The following is a 23,580-nucleotide window of genomic DNA, read 5'->3' as shown; positions in this document are numbered from 1 at the left end:
TGGGTATTACAGGTGTGGGAATTACACGCCTGTAATTCCAGCTACTCGAGAGGCTGAGGCGGGAGGATTGACTGAGCCCAGGAGACAGAGACAGCAGTGAGCTGTGATCGCACCACTGCACTCCAGCCTGGGTGACAGAATGAGATAATGTCTCTCGCACACACACACAAAGCTTCCCAAACAGTGTCAAATGCCAGAATGCAGAGTGTCAGTATCTTTTTGGAGAAGATGAAGGCAGGAAGCTGTCTTGAACACGGACTGCCTATAAATAGTGCACAAATGCTTTTACACCCCACTGCCTTAAGCCTCATTGTCACTACAGTGAGTATCAGAATCTCCACTGCACAAATGAGAAAACAGAAAACAGTGCCTGCGGTTACACTCCTTACCCGTGGCCCCACGGTACGTCTCAGAGGAGTGATTCAAACTCAGGTCTTTCTGGCCCTCAAGCTCATGGTTGCTACGCCGAGTCAAGAAAGCAGAACATTCTCGCTGCCGGGGAGTCCCAAGCTGCTCATCCTCTGCCTTCCCCAGGCTTCTTCCCAGCCGAGACAGTTTAAGCCCAAGATGGCATAAAATCATCAAACATGGAACTGCATAGTGTCCATAACAGCCATCTCCCGGCCCAGGACATTCATAAAAACCAAAATCCTTGAGGAAATCGGCAGACGGCAGCTTGGTCACCTTCGTGCTTCTGTCTGCCTGGTTATGCAGCAGAGTCGCTGTCTGTGTGACACAGGAAGATATTTTTTAATGGTGACAACATTATTAATTTCATTGAGAAGTTTTCTTCACAGCATGTTCGTGAATTGAGGTGTCGCTATGATTCTGTAGCATACTGTGATCAAGTTGCTTAATGTTAAAAGGCAGCTGCTGGCCGGGAATGGTGGCTCACGCCTGTAATCCCAGCACGTTGGGAGGCCAAGGCGGGCAGATCACCTGAGGTCAGGAGTTCGAGACCAGCCTGACCAACATGGTGAAACCTCGTCTCTACTAAAAATACAAAAAATTTAGCTGGGGGTGGTGGAAGGCACCTGAGTCCCAGCGACTCAAGAGGCTGAGGTGGGAGAATCGCTTGAACCCGGGAGGCAGAGGTTGCAGTGAGCCGAGATCACACCACTGCACTCCAGCCTGGGCGACAGAGCGAGACTCCATCTCAGGAAAAAAAAAAAAAGAAAAAAAAGGCAGCTGCTTCCAGGGTTCTGGGGACAGTAACAGGAAGTACCCACTACATGAATGAGTGAATGCACAAATGAAAGAATGAAGGCATGTGATTGGAAGCCGAGGAGTGGCCACCCAAAGCGACTGTGGGGATGGAACCACTTTGTTACCATGTCCAGAGCACATCAGAAGCTCTGCAAGGCTTACAGTCTGGGGGGGCATCGTGGCTCATGGCGGGTGGATCACCTGAGGTCAGGAGTTTGAGACCAGCCTGGCCAACATGGTGAAACTCCATCTCTACCAAAAATACAAAAATTAGACTGGCATGGTGGCGTGTGCCTGTAATTTTAGCTACTTGAGAGCCTGAGGCAGGAGAATCACTTGAACCCAGGAGGCAGAGGTTGCAGTGAGCCAAGACTGCTCCATTGCACTCCAGCCTGGGGACAAGAGCAAAACTCCATCTGAAAAAAAAAAAAAAAAAAAAAAAAGCTTACAGTCTGACAGAGAGCTACATACAAACATACAAATAGGAACAAATGTGAGGACCTTAAGAACAGTGCTTGGAAAGCCATCTTTTGATATCAAGTTCAAAAGCAAGGTACAATATTGTACATTGTTTTCAAAATTTGGCTGCACATAATATTCATTTAGGGGACTTTACAAAAGTTATTTAAAAAGATAGTTTTTTAGTCTGTATCTCAGACTTAAGGAGTCAGAATCTCAGCATAGGGTGGGAGGGGGATAGGAAGAGGGGAAATAATATTTATATTTTCAAAGGCCTCTAAGTGACTCTTATGTGACTCCAGATGTGGAGGCTACTACTATGCACTGGATAGTTCTATATTTTAAAAAACTGGAGCATAGAAAAAAGACTAGAAGGAAATGCATGGGAAATGTTCAACAGGTATCTCTGAGTTGTCAGTGTATGGAAACTTTTTTTCTTATTACTTTTTATGCTTTAAAAATTTTCTACAATAAACAGTTCTCATTGTTAGAATTTGTTAAACATAACCAATAAAAAAGAGAAAGTCATTGTAATTGAAAGAGACAGTGGGGAGGTACACCAGAATGTACCTGACTTTGGTCTTCCAGGCACATAACTCCTTTCCAGGGCGTCCCTGTGGGAGACATCGCTGGTTCCATTTCTGTGTTCCCTGGTATCTGCAGAGTGACCTTCTGAGTGCATCTGTTGAGCTAGAAACCTTGTCCCTCTCGCTCCCATTGCTCTGAAACCTGGGCTCAGTGTCGCCTGAAGGGAGAACGAGGTCCCAGGTTGCTCCAGCCTAAGGCAGATGGGCTTGTTACTTCCTCTGCCGGAGTCTTTGCTAAGGATGGCATCGCAGGGATAGCTGGCCCAGCTGGTGAAGGCTGCCTGACCTCCTCCTACTCTTATCCTGTTACTATCTGTGTATCCAGTCCCCAGGGTATCCAGTGCCTGACAGGTATTTCCTGACAACCTGCGATGTGCCTGGTGCAGATCTAAGCCCTGTCCTGATAATAACTGATCACCGTGTGCCCAGCACCCTTCACGGCCGGCCCCAGAGCCCGACACTTCTCATCTGCATCTCACCCTCATCATGAGTCACTGGAATCATCTTCCCATTCTACAGATGAGCAAACTGAGGCTCAGAATGGTTACGTGATTTGCCTTGAGCCAAATTTTGTTCTTCCCTGGCCTGCAAGGATGCTCAAGTGAGGAGAACGCAGGTGAGACATCCCCCTGAGGGAAGGAACGGGCTGTGGCTGAGAAGGTGCCTGCAACGTTCTTTGGCTGTTTGGGCTGGTTTGGGCTCCAGAAGCTGCATTTCCAGTAGAAGTCTAATGATGCTTCTCCACCATGGGCTGAAATTCACAGGAATGAACAGGAGCTGGCCGCGCCTGCCACCATCTGTGCCCATGTAAGTGCCCCCCATGCCATCGGGGGATGCATTATTTCACATTAATCCCCCTGAAGTCTTTTGAGCCATTCACTCGGTATTTCCAAACCAATTACTGGCTCAGAGTTTGCAAAGAGGGTCGATGCTTGGGTTTTCCGGCAGGGGCTCCCTTCAGGCCCAGCACCAATCTGAGGATGTTGTAATTTAGCAGAGAGAGAAAGCATATAATTTTTTAGCTCAGGGGAGGCTGGAGGCAAGCACAAATATCCCTTGAGCGGAGTCAGATCCTCCAGTTTAAAGAGGCAACACGTTCCCCGCCATAATTAGACTTTAGAGCCCCTTTTAATTTGAAAGGGGGTTAGGCAGAGATGGCTGGGGACTTCATTGCTTTGCCGGAGCTGTTTCCTTCTGGGAGCCAGGCTAAAGCCTCCGTTTAATTGGAATGAACCAGGGAGAGTCTCTCAGATGGGCCGGCATTGGGTTGCATCCAGGAAGTGGCAACTGATGTACTGCTCTGGGACAATCCCCTGGGTCAGGGTGGCCAGAGGAGACACAAACCCAGACATCAGACATCACCTTTTCCTTTTTGGGCTGGGGGTTCTAGTTGTCTGGCCCAGTTTCTGCGTGTGCTCTGCTCTCTGCCGGAGCCTTCCTGGGCTGCTCAGGATGGGCAAGACCAAGCTGGAGTGAAATTCCTAACCCTGGCCCCACCCACACCCTAGGTGAGACCTACAGCGAAGCAGAGGGGCCCATCACCTGCAGGGCCAGCAGATGCAGCTCCTGAGGGGCAGATGGGGCTGGAGCCCCTTCTGCTGGGGTGGCCCAGACCAGGGCCAGGCTCTCATCGGCCAGGCCGCTCGTTACCACACTGGTGCTCTCCCTGGCCCCTGGGGTCACTGTCCTTGAGGAAGAGCCCCAGATGGCCTGGAACCCTCCCCTGGGATTCATGCTAATGTCTTCTTGGAGCGAATTTTAAAAGCAGAAGGAGGCCAAGGCCAGGTTAGAGGAAACCTGGTGAATGCTCCTTCAAACAGGTGGCAGCCCTTTCCTGGGGAGCAGGCCCCCATGACAGAGCCCCGGCTGGAAACACAAGGCTTTGGGGAGACTTTGGGAAGGAGGTTGAGGGCTCAGTTCTGGAGCTAGCTGAGGCAGGGGTGTTGAGGCATCTGCCTCTGGGATTATGAACAGGAGCTGGCTGTGCCCAGCCTTGCGGCTCGGGGAACGGCATTTCTTTCTTCCTTTTTTTTTTTTTTTTTTTTGAGATGGAAAAAAACCACTCTGTGCCCCAGGTTGGAGTGCAGTGGCGTGATCTCAGCTCATAGCAATCTCTGCCTCCTGGGCTCAAGCGATTCTCCTGCCTCAGTCTCCTGAGTAGCTGGGACTACAGGCGTGTGCCTCCAAGCCCAGCTAGTTTTTGCGTTTTTAGTAGAGACAGGGTTTCGCCATGTCTCGAACTCCTGACCTTAAAAGATTCACCTGCCTCGGCTTCCCAAAGTGTTGGGATTATAGGCGTGAGCCACCATGTGTGGTCAGGAGCAGCATTTCTGCCGCCACACCCTCCCCTCCCCACATGCCTGCACGCACTGCCATTGAGCCAGAGTAAGCAGGATCCCCACTACTCACTCCCCCAAACCCCAGGCACAGAGACCACCCTCAGAGTGGAGACTGAACCAAGGCCTGGGATGGGGAGGAGACGGGCGTCTCCCTATGGGCCTCTCCCCTGTGCCTCTTCTCACCCCACAGGGGCCTCTGCATGGAGTGGGGGGCTCTGACTGAGCCTGGCTCGGGAACCCCCATTCACATCAGCTGGGATAAATGGAGAATCCCACGCAAGGCCCCAGCTCTGTTATGTGGAAAGGCGGATGCGCCCACTGGCTTTTCTTGGTTCCAACTCACCCTCCTTAGTCCTTGCTTGGTTGGTTCTGTAGAGTCCATGTCCCCTTTTCCCTCTGAAGTTTTGCTGCAAACTTACAAAAGGCAGATTCATTGAAGAAAAGTCATGCAAAATTTATTGATGTGTACACAGCAGCCTTCAGAATGAAGACCCAAAGATACAGGGGAAATTGTCCATTTTATGTTCAACAAAGTATAACCAGCCGTATAGAAACAGGATGGACACACACGGTTTGGGCTGATGCTAACGGACTGAGTGGGGAAGCTCAGTAAGGCCTGTCTGCTTGGATTCTTCTTGGCCTCTCTGTGCAATGTTCCTTCCTTCTGGGTGAGGAGCTGAACCCTCTCTGGCATGGGGGTCTTACGGCCTCCGGTCAAACGAGGTAGGACAGATCATTTATTTATGGCCAGTTCTTACACAGAAAGGTGGAGGGAAGGTTAAAGTCATATATTTTAGGTTTTACGGCTGGCTTTGGGGAAAAGAGGTTCTGGTTTCAATGACCCCCTTGGAGAAGAGGGGTTGCAGTTTCTATGGCTAGCCTCGGGGGAGAATGAGGTTGACAGACAGTGGACAGGAGAGGGTCAGAGAAAAACTTTTGCTTCTGAGGCCTTCAATTAAGGTATTGCTTTCTGAATCCCAGCAGTTCACTGCAGAAGTGCCTGGCAGATGGGTTAGCCCTGGGGAGGGAAAGAAGCAACATACAGGAGGGAGGTGGTGTGCTAATAAGTGCTGAACAAGTGGCTCTCCAGAAAAATAAAAGCCCTGATGGTCACACTTGCCAATTTCCATGGTGTAAATACCCCCACTATGGCCAACTGCAAGCTGCCAAAGTGATGTTGATAAACACAGCATTGGAAAGAATGGGCTCTTTTCAGTTGGTGCAAGCTGGCTCCAGCATGCTGCTGGGTAGAGGGGGGATACACAGCCCTGCAACCCTTGCCCCAGAAGACCCCACATCCTTCCCAGGCACCTCTGCCTTATGCATAAGGGGCCTTTGTTCTACTTCCTGGGGGCTTCGGGGGGAAAAACTGATGGATCTGCCAGTCAGGGAGGTCTGGAGAGAGAGATGGGGCCCACGATGGGGACAGAGCCAGCACAGCTTAGTTTGTCCTGAAGCATCCCCCACACCAAAGCCCTATAGAAAGAAAGGGTGAGGTTTCTAGACATTTTCCTAAAATGAAAGCAGAGCTGGGAATTGTCCTACCTGAGGATCAATAAGGCCTAATGAGGAAGCAGATTTCAAAGCAGGAGTGGATTCGCAGCTAATCCTCTCAGTGCCCACACGCCAGAGAGCCACTCTCATGGGGGATCTGATTTCTTTGCTCATTCCTGAATCCCCCAGCTTTAGGGAACCTCAAAGCACAGAAGGCAAAGGAAAATGAAAATAAATCCTGTCTCTTTCAATAAAGCACAAAGGCCTTGCCTCTTCTGGCAGGAGACAGTCTTACACTTCCCAGACAGCCAATGCCTGAATGAGGCATGGGGAGGCAGAGGGGGCTCTGGGCTGGGGCAGGCCCAGGGGGCTGAGAGGGAGGGGAGCTGAGCTTTACATCCCAGGTGCCACAGCAGGAACAAGGACCCTTGATAAACACCCTCACCATGCTTGGCGATCCGACCTGGAAAATGCCATCATGTATTTTTAATCTGCCTTCTCCTCACTGAATAATGAAAGATGAAAATCATAAGGTTTGACTGGCATTTATAAGGGGGCTCTGGAGGAGGCTCAAGCAGGAGAAAATGAGCTCCAGGGCTCATCACAGCTCAACTCCTGGCTGCTGACTCCCGCCCCCTCCCAGGGAGGCTCCTTCTGTCTCCGCAGGCAGGACCCACCCTTCCCGGCAAAGCACAGCAGCTCTTGCTCCACAGTGCTCGGGGAAAGGGTGCAGTTCTCTCAGAGAGACCCAAAGCTTCCAGAGTTCTGACCTGACCAGTTGGAGTCAGGAGGCAGAGTCAAGGGAACAGGATAGAGGGCCTGGGATGGACGCTAGGACTTGGCCAGTTACCATGGTATAAATACTCCCGCCAAAGCTGATCTCACGCCACTGGTGTGATGTCACTGAGCCCGTGGAGTTGGAAAGAGATGAGCAGAATTGACTCTCTCAAGGTCTCATCTTGGGAGCAGGAGACTGGAGTGACCAGTGAGTTCTCCAAGGTGGGAGGGCAAAAGCAGAGAAAGAGGGTAAGGGGCTTTGTGGGCAAGGGACAGTGAGCTACCAGGGATCCAGAGGAGGAACAGAATCTTTAGGAGGGGTAGCGGGGAGGGCTGAGTAGTAACTGTGAGACCTTGGGCAAGTCTTTTAATCCTTGGGAGCTACCAGTTCTTGATCTTAAATCGGAGATAAGAGCCGATACCCATTCATTTCACAAAGCTATTATGAGGTTAGAACGAGGTCATGTGGATATGATCATTTTGCAAAACTGTGGTGTTTCACTCCAAGGGTGTTATTATAATCAGGTTCAAAGTTAAGAGCCCAGTTTCTCTAGCCACACTGTCACATGCAGAGAAAATGATTTATATACACACTATGCAGTAAAACAATAACGTGAACAAGAGTAAACATAATAAGGAGCATTTCTGTGTAAAGCATATGATATGGTTTGGCTGTGTCCTCACCCAAATCTCATCTTGAATTGTAGCTCCCATAATCCCCATGTGTCCTGGGAGGAACCTAGTGGTAGGTAATTGAATAATGAGGGCGGGGTTTTCCCATGCTGTTCTGATAGTGAATAAGTCTCACAAGATCTGATAGTTTTATGTGCACACTCTCCCTGCACACACTCTCTTGCCTGCTACCATGTAAGACGTGACTTTGCCCCTCCTTCGCCTTCTGCCATGATGGTGAGGCCTCTCCAGCCACATGGAACTGTGAGTCAACTAAACCTCTTTCCTTTGTGAATTACCCTGTCTCGGGTATGTATGTCTTTATTAGCAGCATGAGAATGGACTAATAAAGCATACAAATGAGAAACAAAGGCTATGCAAGAGCCAGAACTTCGTGATTCTTAATAAGAACGGTTGGCCCCTGGGTGATCAGGCCAAGTGTAGGCAGGGCCTTTGGTGATCATGTCCTTCCAATCAGCTAGCCTTGCAAACATCATGTTGATTTAACATGTTCTGTGACTGTGCATTCCTTCATTCGTTCAACAAACATTTAAATTGAGTGCTAGCTCTGCTGGGTATGAAAACATTGATTCATGATTGTGTGTGTCCTAGAAGACTTTGTTGTGTACTTGGGGATCTGATCATGAAACAGATAAAGTGCAAAGCAGACAACAGGCACCATGATAAAGGCATGAGCCAAGAGCTCCGGGAGCAGGAGAGGCACTTCTTGATCAATTATCTTAGTGGTGCCCACCCCTGGGCATGGCACATGGCAACCCCTCAGTAAAAGTTGGCTGATGGGGGAATGGGCCAAAGAGGCTCTCCTGTAGCAGCGTCCTCTGAGCTGTGGCCTGGAGTTGGGTCTATCGGCCTCCAGGGGCTTGGTGGCTGGACTCTGGGGGAGGTCAGAGCCTCCCTAGATGCTGTGTGTGTGGCCCTGTTCTGGCCCATGGTGTTGGTCAAAACCTCACAATGGTCTATGGTCCAGACAAGATGAAGACTGAATGGGAAGGTGGTTGGGTGTTTGCCAGTGAGAGAGGTTGGCTGAGGACACACAGGGCAGAGAGTAAAGCGCAGTCCAGTGTGCCAGGGTGTGGCGTGGATGGTGTGGGGACAGGCAGGAGCCAGGAGAGCAGTGAGTGGTGAGGCCAGGGCCATGGTGGGCAGGGAAGGCCTGGGCATCTCCATGGGCACATTGGACCCAGGCCTGAGAGGAGCAGAGGCCGCTTAGAAGAGGGTAGCAAGGGAGGAAAGCATTGCTGGTAATGAGAACCAGGAAGACGTGAAGTGAGGGATGAGGCCAGCAGAGACGGAAAGACAGCTTCACTGGCTCCCTCGGGTGCCTGTTGCGTCAGAATGCTTTCCTACAGCCAAGCCCCATCCAGGTTCAGGCCCAGGTCAGCCTCGAGAGCTCTGAGTCTGCTCCAGAGAAACAAAGTCCCAGAGTTTCAAAGTGAAGTGAGATCTTTTTGCCTGGGTCCCCCTGGGAGGCAGTTTCGCTTGTCCCTGGAGTTTAACAAACGAGGAACCAGACCCATCGCCTCCCCACTGGCTGAGAGAGGGAGGCCCCAGGGGCCCCGTGAGGGCCCTTCCAGTTTCCTCCTGACTGTTTCCCTGTGAATCCCAACCTCCAGGGCTGTCTTTTTAAATCATCCCCATCCTCTACCCTCACGAACTTCACAGATGTCCTGAAGGTCATTTGTAGTCCACAACTACCATCCAGGGAACAGCCCGAGACTGGCTCACCTGGGGATTGGGGCCCTTCGAGGCAGAAGTGGATGTAGCGCTTGAGAATCAAGTTTTTAGTAGGCTTTGTGTTCAGTCTCAGTTAAGTGTCAGGTAGAAGGAAGGGGGCAGAAGTCTCTAAGAGAATAGGACACACACACTGATGCTCTTAATCAGCACCCATGGGAAAGGGGATACTCCAGGCTGGAGAATTTTCCACCGACTGCAACTTTACCAATGTCTTTAAAAAATGCATGGCTTGCCTTCTGCCATCTTAGATGATAAACCACACTTAACCTTCCCTTGATGTTTCAGGAATGACGTCTCTGGCCACTCATCACCATGCCGTGTCCTACTGCAGCTGAGCCCATGGCAGCTATAGCTTGGAGACCCATCTGCCCTTCTGCAAAATGGCCCCAGTGTTTGGTTTCTGGAGTGTCTTTCATATTTTTTCTGCTCCCTGCTTCCTCTTGTCTGTCCCCAGTTCTTCTTCTTCTTTTTTGGACAGGGTCTCACTCTGTCACCTAGGCTGGAGTGCAGTAGTGCGATCATAGCCCACTGCAGCCTTGAATTCCTGAGCTCAAGTGGTCCTCCCACCTTAGTGTCTTAAGTAGCCGCAACTGCAGGCACACGCCACCATGCTTGGCTAACTTATTTATTTTTGTAGAGATGGAGTCTTACTTTGTTGCCCAGGCTGGTTTTGACCTCCTAGGCTCAAGCGATCCTCCTGCCTCGGCCTCCCAAAATGCCTGAATTACAGGTGTGAGCCACCATACCTGGCCTGCTCTCAATTCTTCCTGCTACTGATATGTCTGCTACACTCTGTCTTTTCTACCTGCTGCCTCTCCCCCTGTAATTTGCTGTTTATAATGCACTGTGGGTTGTAAAACCAAATTATTTGTACTCAAACTGTTTAAGTAAGTAGATAAAAGTAAGTAGACTGTGGGTGAGACCCAAGTTTCTGGCTGGTAAGGATATGACTATATGATACCAATTTTGGCTACTCAGGGACCTTTTTCTTTTCTTCCTGTTTCTTGGCAGTGTGCTGCTGGAGACGTGAATGTGATAGTCAGTGAGGACAGTTAAAAGAATCATGTTCGATGAGTCCATAGAAAAAATAAGAGCTGACAAGTCATGCCTTCAATGCACTAAGCATTTATTATTAAATATCTGGTGTGTGCCTAGAACTCTAGCTGGTATGGAGGGGATTTTCAAAAGAGCACTACGGGGTCCCTTCTGTGTGGTAAAGGATTAACCTCCCCCAAAGAAAGGTTTGGCTGTTCGTTCCTGGCTCTTGAGAGGGAAGAGCTAAGCCCTTGGAATATTCTTGGTATGAGTGTCTTTGTTTCCCTGGGGTCTTGGGGCAGCCAGTTAGTTTACACTTCAGTGTAGGGGCCTTGGGCCACATGGTATTGGCACATGGATGGTCAGTCGTGTCTACCTGACTGAGGCCTGGGACTCCCTGACTAAAACTCTGGGAACCAAGGTTTGGGTGAACTTCCCTGTTGGCAGTATCCCGTGTGTGTTGTCACGCATCCTTGCTGGAGAAGCAAGCACCATCCACACAATTCCATTGGGAGAGGACAATCAAAGCCCATGCCTGTCTCTCCAGGACAACTCTGCCCCATGTATTTCTCCCACTGGCTGATTTTAATCCGTATTCTCTCACTGTCATAAACTGTACTGATGGCAGTAGAATGCCTGTTTTGAGTTCTGTGAGTCCTTCTAGCAAAATTTTGGACCTGAGGATGGTCTTGGGGACCTCCTGAACTCACACTGCCCCTGTGAAAGATGCAACCCAGGGCAGGGCTATTCCCCTCTGCAGACCTTGGGTCCCTTCCTCGTTGGTGATGTGAGGGGTTGCTTCAGGAGATGCCTCAGATTCTTCCAGCACAAATGCTGTGTGGTTCTGACAGAATCAGCATCCGTTAGAGCAGGGGTCCCCAACCCCGGGCCATGGAACCTCGCTGGTCCATGCCCTGTTAGGAGCCACCTGAGCATTAGATTCTCGTAGGAACATGAATCCCATTGTGAACTGTGCATGTAAGGGATCCAGGTTGCATCCTCCTCATGAGAATCTAAATGCCTGATGATCTGAGGTGGAACAGTTTCATCCCAAAACTATCCTGCACCTCTCCACCCTGTCCCGTCTGTGGAAAAACTGTCTTCCAAAAAACCAGTCCCTGATGCCAAAAAGGTTGGGGACTGCTGCTTTAGAGGGAGCCAGGCTAGTTACCAGTAGAAACAACCACTGTCCCATCTCTACAACTGCCATCAGGGATGGAGGGAGACTGGGAGCTCTGTTTCTCCGATAGCAAGCCTCCCCTCCCGGAGCAAGGGGTGGGCCCAGGGCAGGGTCTCAGGGCTGGGGATGTGGGCCCTGCACAAGGTGTGAGCCTGGATGGGAAGCCAAGAACATTTCAAGGCATCAGGCCCTCAGAAGCCAGGTGAGAAAGAACAAGGTCTGTGGTGGAGAGCCGGCTGCAAAGAGAAGGCAGCCATGGCTCAGAGGGAGAGAAGGGAGGATTGGAAAGACCTGGAGAGATGGCATTTCACAGGTGAAAGCCGGCTTCCTGTTATTTAAATAGCACAAAGTTACGGACTTAAGAGGATCAGGAAGCAATGGAAGTCATTGAATACACTCACCAGAGCCCAATTCGGTCTTGGACAATTTGCACAGCCTTTCAAAGTTAGGCTGGGCTCGATGGATATTGAATAGTCCTGCCCAAATTCTGCTTACTTGGCCCCTGGCTATCTTGAGTCTTGAAAACAGGCACTTTCACTCTTGAGGATGGAGCTGCCTCCGTGGCATTTGATTTTCAAGGTGCTTTGCCTGCAATTTGGGTGAGTGCTCAGCTGGGGGCGCTGTGCTTTGGTGTCCCCTGCCGTTTGAGAATCGTCAGTTTCAGAGGCGGGGAGCCCACTGCCGTTCAATTATGATTTCCCATGGAAATGAATCTTTCTTGAACTAGAGTTCTTTATTAATGAGGAAGCCTGGAGTACCGTAGAATATTACATTTTCAAGATTAAAAGCATATTTTAGGTACAATTTGGTATATAAAATCAAATTTTAGAGACTGAGGCTGCGTGGGAAGTGATCTTGTCTGGTCTCTTCATTTTACAGATGAAGAAAAGAGGCCCAGAGAGGTGAGGTGGCTCTTTCAAGGCCATTTAGGCTGGGACAGGCTTTAGTGTTATCTTCCATTGGCAGAAGCAGAAGAAGACAGTTATTTAAAAAATCAAATATGAGAGTGCTACCTACCGTCAGCAGTTTTTGATGTGTGTAGGGCACTAGAATTTTTAAATGATTAGTTCGTTTAATCCTTACAACAATGTTATGAAGGCGTTCTGCTTCTATCCCAACTGGGTGGACTCCATTCAACTCAGACACTAACCACTCCAAGTTAGTGTCACACCCCAGAAGTCAAGGGCTCTGGCCTTCACAAGACTGCCCTGCCTCAGACACCAGCCGGGGTCCCCAGGACACCTGCACTTCTGACCAGCTGGGTATATATTTAAGGGTTGTCATGATACTCTCAGGTTCAACAATTCACTAGAATGACTAACAGAACGTGGGTGTGTGCTACACTCACGATTACAGCTTTATTATAAAGGATACACATAGAACAAGGTCTGGGAGCATCCTGGACTTGCAGCTTCCATGCCTTCTCCTGTGGAATCAGGATGCATCACTTTCCCAGCAAATCCATGTGTTCAACCAAGAGGTCCCACTGAGCTTTGAAACTCACCGCAAAGCTACAGTAATCCAAAGAGTGTGGTGCTGGCATAAAGGCAGGCATATAGACCAAAAGAATAGAATACAGAACCCAGAAATAAACCCTCGCATATGTGGTCCAGTGATTCTTGACAAGGGTGCCAAGACCATTTAATGAGGAAAAGAAAGTCTTTTCAACAAACGGTGCTGGGAAAACTGAATCTCCACCTACACAAGAATGAATTTGGACCCTGACTTAACACCATATGCAAAAATTAATTCAAAATGGACTAGAGACCTGAATGTAGGAGCTAAAACCACAAAACTCTTAGAAGAAAACAAGGGTACACCTTCATGACATTGGATTTGGTGATGATTTCTTAGATATAACATCAAAGGCACAAGCAACAAAGGAAAAAAATAGACAAATTGGGCTTCATAAAAATTAAAACCTTTTGTGCGTCAAAAGACACCATCAACACAGTAAAAAGGCAACCCACAGAATGGGAGAAAATATTTGCAAATCATGTATCTGGTAAGGAATTGATATCCCCAAGAGATTGCAGCGTCCAGAGTTTTGTCGTTGTTGTTGTTCCTTTTTGATACAGAGTCTCGCTCTGTTGCCCAGGTTAGAGTGTGATAGTGTGATCATGGCTCTCTGCAGCCTCGATCTCCTGGACTCAAGTGATCCTCCTGCTTCAGCCTCTTGAGTAGCTGGGACTACAGGTGGGCACCACCATACCTGGTTGATTTAAAATTATTATTTGTTTAATTTTAGTAGAGAGGAGGTCTCACTATGATATCCAGAGTGGTCTTGAACTCCTGGGCTCAAGTGATCCTCCCACCTCATCTTCCCACATTGGGATTATAGGCATGAGCCACTGCACCAGACCCAAAGTTTTCACTGGGATTTCATTACACAGCCATGACTGATTGAATCATTGGCCACATGACTGAACTCAATCTTCAGCCCCTCTCCCCTCTCCGGACTTTGGGTGGACCAAAAGTTCCAGCTCTCTTATCACATGGTTGGTCTTTGGTGGTCAGCCTCCATCCTGAAGTCCTCTTGGCATGTGCCAGGAGTCACACCATTAACACAATCAAGACACTCGTATCATTCAGGAAATTCCAAGGGTTTTCTGTGCCAGGAACCAGGGACAAAGACATACTCTTTATTAAACCACAGAGGTGTTGTCATTGTCCTTTTGCCAAGCGTAGGCTGGGGCTGAGAGAGAGAGAGGAAGTAACTGGCTCCAAATCCTGCAGCTGGCCTCTGACAGACAAGGGCAGCTCTCAGACCTGACAGCCTCAAACTCTCTGGGCTTAACCCCTAAACTGAGCCACTGCCACCACGCGAAGGGTGGGTGGAGGAAGAGCGCTGAGCAAACTTTCCCTGGGACCAGTGCAGACCAAGTGAGGAGAGGGGGAATTCCATTTCAGAAACGGAGGAACTGTATAATGCCATGAGAATTGCTTCTGGCTCACAGGGAGTGAAAACCAGCGCTTGGGCTTCTGGGAAAGGACACAGAGCCTCTCTCCGTGGAGAACTGATGACGTGCACAAGCCATCATCTGTCCTGAGAAGTTAAGTCCAGGGCTGGGGAAGCAATTCCCAGTCCCAGCTCTTCTCTGCCTGCCCCACACCGCTGCTGGCTTGGGCAAGCTCCTAAGCCATACCAAGGCTCAGACCAAGAAAAGAATCGATTATCAGCCAACGAGGAAAGTGCGCTACCACTCTTCTCTCCATCGAACCACTTAATCAAGGCTAAAAAGTTTGATTTTCTTCTTTATTGTCTACTGATTTTTTTTAACAAAGTTTTACAGCAGGCTGGCTCAAAACATGAAGCTTTGGGAAAGATTTGCTTTTCAATGCTGTGGGTTCTCACTGATAGTTATGTGTCTGGGGCCAGGGATCCTTCTCTAGGGTTCTTTTCACCCTATAATTCTGGAAAGAGAGAGTGAAATCAGCTTGGGATTGGTGTACTCTCAGATCCTGGAATCACACCCCTCAATACTGTATTTTGCCTGCATCATGTGTGCCTGGGTCCATTCCCCTAGGGAGGTCAAGAGCCCCGTTGTCCAACAGAGAGAGAATGTGAACCACTGAGGTCATTTTAACTGAGGATATTTTCCTAGCAGATACAGTAAAAAGAAACAAGCAAACTTAAATTTCATAATCTATTTTGTTTAGCCCAATATATCCAACATATTATCATTTCAACGTGTAATTAATATAAAAATCATGAATGAGATTTTTTCAATCCTTTATTCATTCTGAATCTTCAAAATCCAGTTTGGATTTGACACGTACAGCACATCTCAGTTGGGACAAGTTGTATGTCAAGCGCTTATTAAGAGCCACCTGCAGCTCGTGACCTCCACCTTAGACGGCTCATGACTATAGCCTTCGCCATCCTCCTGAAAGGGACCTGTGGCAACCCATAAAAGCTTAGAATTTCTGCTCAAGTGTCTGTCATACTGTAGAGATTCCAATTTCCATCTGCAAATAACAGAGAGCCACTTCAGCTCTGCGTACGGGCCGCATCTTTTATTCTCTGTATTGTGATGCTTTGACATCAGGGGCTTTGCTGACAGTGGAGAGAGTCCGTCCCAGGATTAGATAGTTCCTAGAGACAGCAAACAATTGGCCTGGGAGTGTGCTTTTCAAACACAAATCACCCACTCTAGAGCCCACACCTCACAACCACACTCTGGGCCCTTATCCACCTGCCTGCATCCCCCAGGGCCAGGTACCAGACAACTACACATGGCTCCTACGTCCCAGAGCCTGCTGAAATTATTCAAACTAGCTAGTCCTAAACCTGTGTGCCCTGCCTCGCCTGTTCCTTCCCATGGGAACCGCTTGCCTGAGTTCTGCCCCTTGCTCCCTCTGGGGCTCCCCGGGTGTGGCCCTGCATGGCATGGCATGGCGTGGTATGGTGTGGTATGGTGTGGCATGGTGTGGCATGGCGTGGCATGGCATGGCGTGGCGTGGCATGGCATGGTGTGGCATGGTGCTCCCCTCCTCTTGGGAACTGTGAGTAACAAACTACCTTTTTTTTTTTGAGATGGGGTTTCACTCTGTTGCCCAGGCTGAAGTGCAGTGGCGTGATCTCAGCTCACTGCAGCCTCCACCTTCCAGGTTCCAGTGATTCTCCTGCCTCAGCCTCCTGAGTAGCTTGGATTACAGGCTCCCGCCACCACACCCAGCTAATTTTTGTATTTTTAGTAGAGATAGGGTGGTTCCACCATGCTGGCCAGGCTAGTCTAAAACTCCTGACCTCATGTGATCTGCCCACCTCGGTCTCCCAAATTGCTGGGATTACAGGCGTGAGCCACCACTCACGGCCGCAAACTACCTTTTTAATGGCAGTTGTCTCCTGATCTGTTGGCCTCACTATGCCTCAGATTTTCTGTTAATATACTGTATTTTTGAACATTGTCTTCAGCTTTGGGCTGGGTGGTGGCCAGGGAAATAGACAGGTCACTCTGGTGTGTGTCATAAGCTTAACAAACGGCAGACTTGGCTGTCAGCAGAGCCCCTCCCGGGGCCACCTGCGCAGACCTTTCTTGGAGCCAGATCAGGGAAGCCAGAGAGCAAATCTTCCCTGGATCCAAGTCAGCCTCAATCCTCAGGGTCTGAGAAAGGCCAGTGATGGTGCTGGCCTCTGAAAAGAACAGCCTGTGATCAGGAAAAAGAGCCCACCTGGGTCAGAGGCCACTAACACCCCGGGTCAAACGGAAGCTCAGGGAGAGATGCCGTGACAACTGAGTTCCAAGAGCCTTCCCACAAGTTGTCTGACCTCGTGGAAAAAATCGATGCACCTCTTGTTTTTGTCTCTTGAAATGTTATCGGTGATGATTCTTCCCCAGGTGACAACATAGTTTATGACAAAGCACGCGGCAGCCTGCTGGGCCCCTGGTGGCTTCAGACGCAGCCTGACATCCTCTCCCATCGTTATTGATGAGCGTCACCTGCGCGAGGCTGGGAGGCGGATGCTTCAGGAGCAGGCGAGCTCCCTGCCCCGTTAGGAAGCCGGGGCGGGAGTCCAGACGCCATAAATGCTGTTCTGGAGAGGAGCCACTTCTGCAGCCACAGCGGGAAGGCTGGGATCCTAAGAGCCACTTCTGCAACCACAGCGGGAAGGCTGGGATCCTAAAATGTCAAAGCTCATGCTGGGGTGACTGGCCCACCCCTCGCTTTACAGATGAGCAAACAGAGGCCTGGAGAGAGAGGGTCCCCTGCAGAGTCTGGAGAGAGAGGGTTCGCTATTAGTTGAGGAGAGGGAAAGAACCAAATTCAGGTCCTCTAATTTCCAGTTCAGCACTCTTTCTGTTCTCCCATTGGCTTTGTAAAAATGATTCCTCCCTCCCTTCATTCCTCTGTCCCTCCCTCCTTTTCCTCCTGCCACCTCCCCACTCCTCTCTCTTCCTTTCTCTCCTCCCCTCCGTTCCCCTTCTCCTCTTCCCATCCTTCTCCTCCCCTTCTCTTCTCCCCCCATCCGACCTCCCTTCCTCCCTCCCTCCCTCCCTTTTTCACAAATATTAGAGAGCCTTCCCTGTGCCAGGCACTCTGCAGTGTTTATTTTTATTCAGCTCCAGTTTGCAGACACCCATCAGGGGCCATTTAAGGGGAGAGCAGTGGGCGGAGAGGAAGGGAGGGAGGCTGCTCGCCCAGGGCAGGCTGGGCCTGGCAGACTGGAGTGCCCTCCATGTGAAGAGGTTCCTTGTCTTCCACGCAGCACCTGCCCATTGAGCAGGGCCTCCGGCTCCAGCCAGGGACTGGGCCAGAGACGGGCAGGGCTTCCCGACCACCTGCAGGACTGGAGGGGCCAGGGTCAGAGGGTTTTTCTACATCATCCCTGAGGGGGAAGCAAGCGCAGACAGGCTTGCCCTGCACTGGAGGAAGGGAGGCTGGGCTGTTAAATACTGGTATGGCCCTTGCTGGGTAGATCCTCCTCCTCGGAGCAGGATCCTCACTTCTGCAGAGGCTTAGGGGCAGGGGAGGGACTGTGAGACTCCTCCTTCTACCTATGGACTCCTCATCCTGGCTGTGAGCCAAAGAGAGACTCTTCGTCTTTATCGTCTAACCAGCAGGCATGGGGAGGTCCCTTTTCGACTCCCAGGCTTCTGTTGACCAGTCAGTACCTCTGCGGCCTGCAGGAGCTGAGGCAGGGCCCCTTGCAGCCTGGTCCCTGCCTAGCTGGGAGCTACAGGGTGGGCAGTCCCAGGATCGCCGTGGAGGATGGTTAAACATGCAGAGTCCCCAGTTCTGTTCCAGATCGTTGGGTTGCAATAGCCGGGTTTGGGCCTGGAAATCTGCATGTCTGTCAACCCCCTCAGGTGGGCCTGGTCTGTGCTGAGGACCAGATGCCTCTGTGGCAAGACCTAGGATGGAGGGGCAGCGGGAAATTTAGCAGGGCAGGCAGGGCAGGTAGGAGCCCCCTGGTTATTAGAGAGGAGCACAGGCTTCTCCCAAGCTGGAGCTTCTCTCTGCAGGGAGTGCTGGTGCCCGTCAGAGACAGGAAGGCAGAGTGGGGAGAGAGGCACCGAGCTGCCCAGGGGCCTCTTTCCCCGACTCCCGCTCAGCCCCGCCCCCTGGGCTGACTGCCAGGTTTCCCGGGATGGAGACATCTTCTAGCCCCCAGCTGAATCCTGGGAGGAGCCAGAACCCAGCCAGCAATTATTCAACTCCCAGCTTAACTCACAGGCAAAGCCCAGGGACTGTCAGTGCCCTGCCAGTGGCCTGCCGGGGACCCGAGGCTCTCTGGTGGGCTGGGGAGGCAGCTAGAGCCCAGCAAGGGGGTGGAGCCAGGCCATGCGGGTCTGTTCCTGTGCTCTCAGCCCTGCTGGCACATGTCAGGACCCTCTCCCGATCTTGGCAAAGGGAAACAAAGTTACTGCTGCAGAGTTAATTAAGGAGGGAGGAAGGCAGGCGGGGGAGTTGGCACGCAGAGAGGTCCTATGTGCCAAGTGTCCAACGCAGTGCCACGTGCCAGGGCCTGGGGAGATGGTGGGAGATGGGGGAATGGTACTCTGCCTAGAACAAAGCCAGCTGTTTGAAGGTCAATTCACTCCTCCCCCGCCCGCACTTGCCAGTTCAACAGATGGGGGTGTCTCTCCCCTCCCCCCAACATTCATCAGGCCCCACCGGTAGGAGCACGCTGAGGATGGGGACAGCCTCCAGGGCTGTGCCATCCAGTGCAGAAACCACTAGTCACATGCAGCTATTTAAACCTAAATGAGATGAAATGAAAGAAAATGTAAAATTCAGTTCCTCGTTTGCCATCTCAAGTGCTCAGCAGCCACGAGTGGCTGGTGGTTGCCACCGTGGACGGTGCGGGTATGGTGTTGCCATCATTGCAGAATGTTCTGTTGATCAGGGCTGCTCTTGTCTTCAGCAACTGGCCCCGTGCTTCAAAAATGAAACAAAACAAAAAACAAAGACCAAACAACTTTTGCTGCAATGATCACCCTAACGTTCTACTTCCATTGTTTTGGCTGCGCCTAAATCCACATGCATTATTCTTATTGAGCCCCAGGAAGAGAAACGAACACAAACCCTACACTGAGAGTGTCAATCAGTCAAGGGATATTTACTGAGCCTCTGCCATGCATGTGTCAGGCTCCGGTCAAAGCCTTGGGGTTGCTCTTCTGAGTAAGACCATCCCCTGTGTCATGGAGCATGGAGCTCAGATGTGCACAAGTATGATGTCAAAATCACCTCAAGGTAGTGTATGTGGTGCTGGGTGTGGAGCAGAGCCGAGAAAGCTGGGGAAGCTCAGAGAAAGGCTATTTGACCAACCTGGAGTTCAAAGATGGACTGCTGCAAAAATCTGAATTCATCTACTTTTCGTTTGAGTACTGGATTAAAAAAAGAATTGTTTCAAGGGTCTGCTTTGCTGGGTGATACAGTCATCCTTCTGATATGGTTACTGAGAATCATTATGAACATTGTTTGGGTTCATGTCATGGCTTGAGCTGCAGAAAGACCAACTTTGAATTTCCAATTTAACATTCTCCTCTCTCCAACTTAACCTGTATCATGTATTTTCATGTAAAGTCTGCAGATAGAATCTCACCTACTGACCACAGACCCCCTTCTCTCCCCAGTTAATCATTTGAGAATCTGAAGACAAGGTTTCTCTTCCCTGCCTTCCAGTGAAAAGATAGTGGGAAGGTGGAGGTGGTTATTTAGCTTGCTATATCTCTGCTGCCAAGGGACTCAGGACTAGATTTGATGTGGCTGTCCCACCAGTATGACAAAAATAATTTCCTAAACATTATATCTTGAGCTTACCACGTCTCTTGTTGAATTTTGGTTACCAGGGATTGAATGATACAGTGTTTCTCTACTCCCGCCCCGGCAGAACAATCTCTGCCTTTTAACTGAGGTGTTTAGGTTATTCACTTTTAATGTGATTATTACTATGGTTGGGTTTAAATCTGCCCATCTTGCTATTTGTTTTATATTTGTCCCATCTGTTCTTTGTTTTCTTTTCCTTTCATTTCTGTCTTGTTTTGGAAGATTTGGTAATTTTTATGATTCCATGTAATCTTCTCTGTTGCCTTATTAACTATACCCTATTAGAAAAATCATTGCTGTTAAGTTTATATTACATGCCATTTAATGGAAGTCTAGCTTCAAATAATGTTATGCTGCTTTGTGTATGATTTAAGAACCCTAAAGCAATGTCTTTTCATTTCTCCCTCTCCTAGCATTTGTGCTATTGTCACGTATTTTGCTTCTATTACATACATGCCAAATAAATTCAATATAGTCTTTTTGCCAAATAGTTCTGAATCAACTGGATAACCATATTTTTTTAAAGCCTCAATTCCTAACTCACCTTATATACAAAAGCTTGAAATGGATTTTTAAATCTAAATATAAGTGCTAAATATATACAAATTTTAGAAGAAAACATAGGAAGAAAATCTTAGTAATCTTGGCTTAGGCAAACGTAGGACACATAAAGCACAAACTACAAAAGGAAAAAATTGATCAGTCATATTTTAACAAAATTAAAAACTTTGCCCCTCACTGTGAAAAGACAAACACAGACTGGAGGGAAACATTTGGAAAACATATCTCTGATAAATTATTTGTGCTCAGAATGTACAAAGAACTCTTATAACTCAATGATAAGGCGGTTAACACCCTATCCCCGTGAATGGAGGAAAGATTTAAGCAGATTCTTGACCACAGAAGATATATGAATGGCAAGCACATGAAATGATGCTTGACATCCCTAGTTATTAGGGAAATGCAAATTAAAGCCACAATGAAGCAAGAAACACATATACGAAATTCATATGTACATTAAAGCAACTGAAGTTCAAAAGACTGGTAATACCAAGTTGTTTTTGTTTTTGTTTTTTGAGACAGAGTTTCCCTCTGTTGCCTGGGCTGGAGTGCAATGGTGTGATCCTGGCTCACTGCAACCTCCACCTCCCAGGCTCAAGTGATTTTCATGCCTCAGCCTCCTGAGTTACAGGGATTACAGGCATGCACAATCATACCTGGCTAATTTTTTGTATTTTTAGTAAAGATGGGGTTTCACCATGTTGACCAGGCTGGTCTCGAACTCCTGACCTCAAGTAATCGGTCTGCCTTGGCCTCCCAAAGTGCTGGGATTACAGACATGAGCCACCGTGCCAGGCCTGGGAATACCAAGTTTTGGTGATAATGTGGAGCAACTGGAACTCTCATGTACTTCTGGGGAGAATGCAAAATGGTGCATACATTCCATGGTGCAGTTTGGCAGTTTCTTAAAAAGTTAACATACGCTTATGATACAACCCAGCAGTTTTACTCCCCAGTTTTTACCCAGGAGGAATGAAAGCATATGCCCCCATAAGACTGTATGTGAATATTTATAGCAGCTTTGTTCATTACAGCTGCAAACTGGAAACATCTAAAGCTTCCATCAACTAGTGAATGGATAAACAGATTATGGTATATTCACAGATTGGAATATCACTCAGCAATAAAAACAGTGAACTATTGATACGTGAAACAACATGTATGAATCTCAAAAGTATATGTGATAAACTCCACTATCTTGTTATTGTTGTTATTTTTGTCTTGGTTATCTTTTAAAGAGATTTAAAACATAAGAAAATTGTTGTTTTTATATTTTGCAAATATTTTCCATTTCTGGTGTCTTTGATTCCTTCGTGTAGATATAAATTTCCATCTGATATCATTTTCCTTCTACCTGAAGGACTTCCTTAAAAAATTTGTATTGTGCTTGTTTGCTGGTAATAAATTATTTCAGTTTATGTCTGGAAAATTCTCCATTTTACCTTCATTTAAAAAAACTATTTTCACAGGGTATTGTTTTAAATTGATATTTGCTCACTCTGTCTGAACTTTAGCTCCAATGTCTTATGACTTGTGTTGTTTCTGATGAGAAGTCTGCTGTCATTTTTATATTTTTCCTATGTATTTAGTATTAGATAAACATAATTTGTTTATCCATCCTTTTTTCTTTGGCTGCTTTCAAGGTTTTTTTCTTTATTACTGGTTATTCATGATTTGATTATGTGGTGGCTTAGTGTGGTTTTCTTGGCTTGAGCTTCATTGATTTTCTTGGATCTGTGGTTTATTGATTTAATCACATATTAAATTTTTTTGTCATTAATTTTCTTCTGTCCTTTTTTCTCTCTCTGCTCCTTCTGGGATGTTAACTATACATACATTACATTGTTTGATGTTGTCCTGCACTTCACTAATGTTTTGTTTATTTTTTCAATTATTTTTCTCCCTAAAGTTCCTTTTGAATTGTTTCTATTCTTATGTCTTCATTTTAACTATTCTTTCTTCTTCTGTGTCTAATCTATTGTTGATCCCATCCACAGTATTTTTCATCTCAGTTTTCTTTCTACTTTTAAGAGTTTTATTTAGATTTAAAATATATACGTATCTTCTATTTCTCTCATCATGTTTATGTTTACCTCTACTTTCTTGAACATATACATTATTTTTATAATAGCTGCTTTAAGGCCCTTGTGTACTAAACTTATGATCTGTGTCATTTACTGGTTTGTTTCTATGAACTGCTTTTCTTCTGGCTATACGGCCTAGTTCCTGCTTCTTTGTATGTCTGCTAGTTTTTGATTGGATGCCAGACATTGTTAATTCCTGTGTTTATTCCTTTAAATGTATTCATACTCTTTTTCTAGTTCATAGTTAAGTTACTTGGAAACAATCTGATTTTTATTCAAGGATTACTTTTAAGCTTTGTTTCACAGGTTTAGAACAACCTTTAGTCTAGGGCTAATTTAGTCCCGCTTCTGAAGCAATGCCTTTCTGAAGACTCTGCTTGGTCTTTCCTGGGTTAGGAGGTCTTTCTACTGGCTGTTGGGCATATAAGATATTCTCCAGGCTTTGTGAGCTCCTGGGGTTCTTCTATCCGCTACTTGCCTTTTCCACAGCCTTAGTAATTTTCTCGTATGCATGCACTGATCAATATTCAGCCAAAGGCCTTAAGTGAGTCCTCTGCAGATCTCTAGAGTCCTGTCTTTCTGTGTGCAGCTCTCTCCTCTCCAGGGCTCTGCCCTACAAATGTTAGCTGCCTTGGCCTCCCCACACCCTGAACACT

Source organism: Pongo pygmaeus, chromosome 19 (assembly GCF_028885625.2).
Source record: "Pongo pygmaeus isolate AG05252 chromosome 19, NHGRI_mPonPyg2-v2.0_pri, whole genome shotgun sequence".
NCBI classification, from domain to species: Eukaryota; Metazoa; Chordata; class Mammalia; order Primates; family Hominidae; genus Pongo; species Pongo pygmaeus.
The sequence above is the reverse complement of the archived record's forward strand: the minus strand, read 5'-3'. Positions refer to the sequence as shown.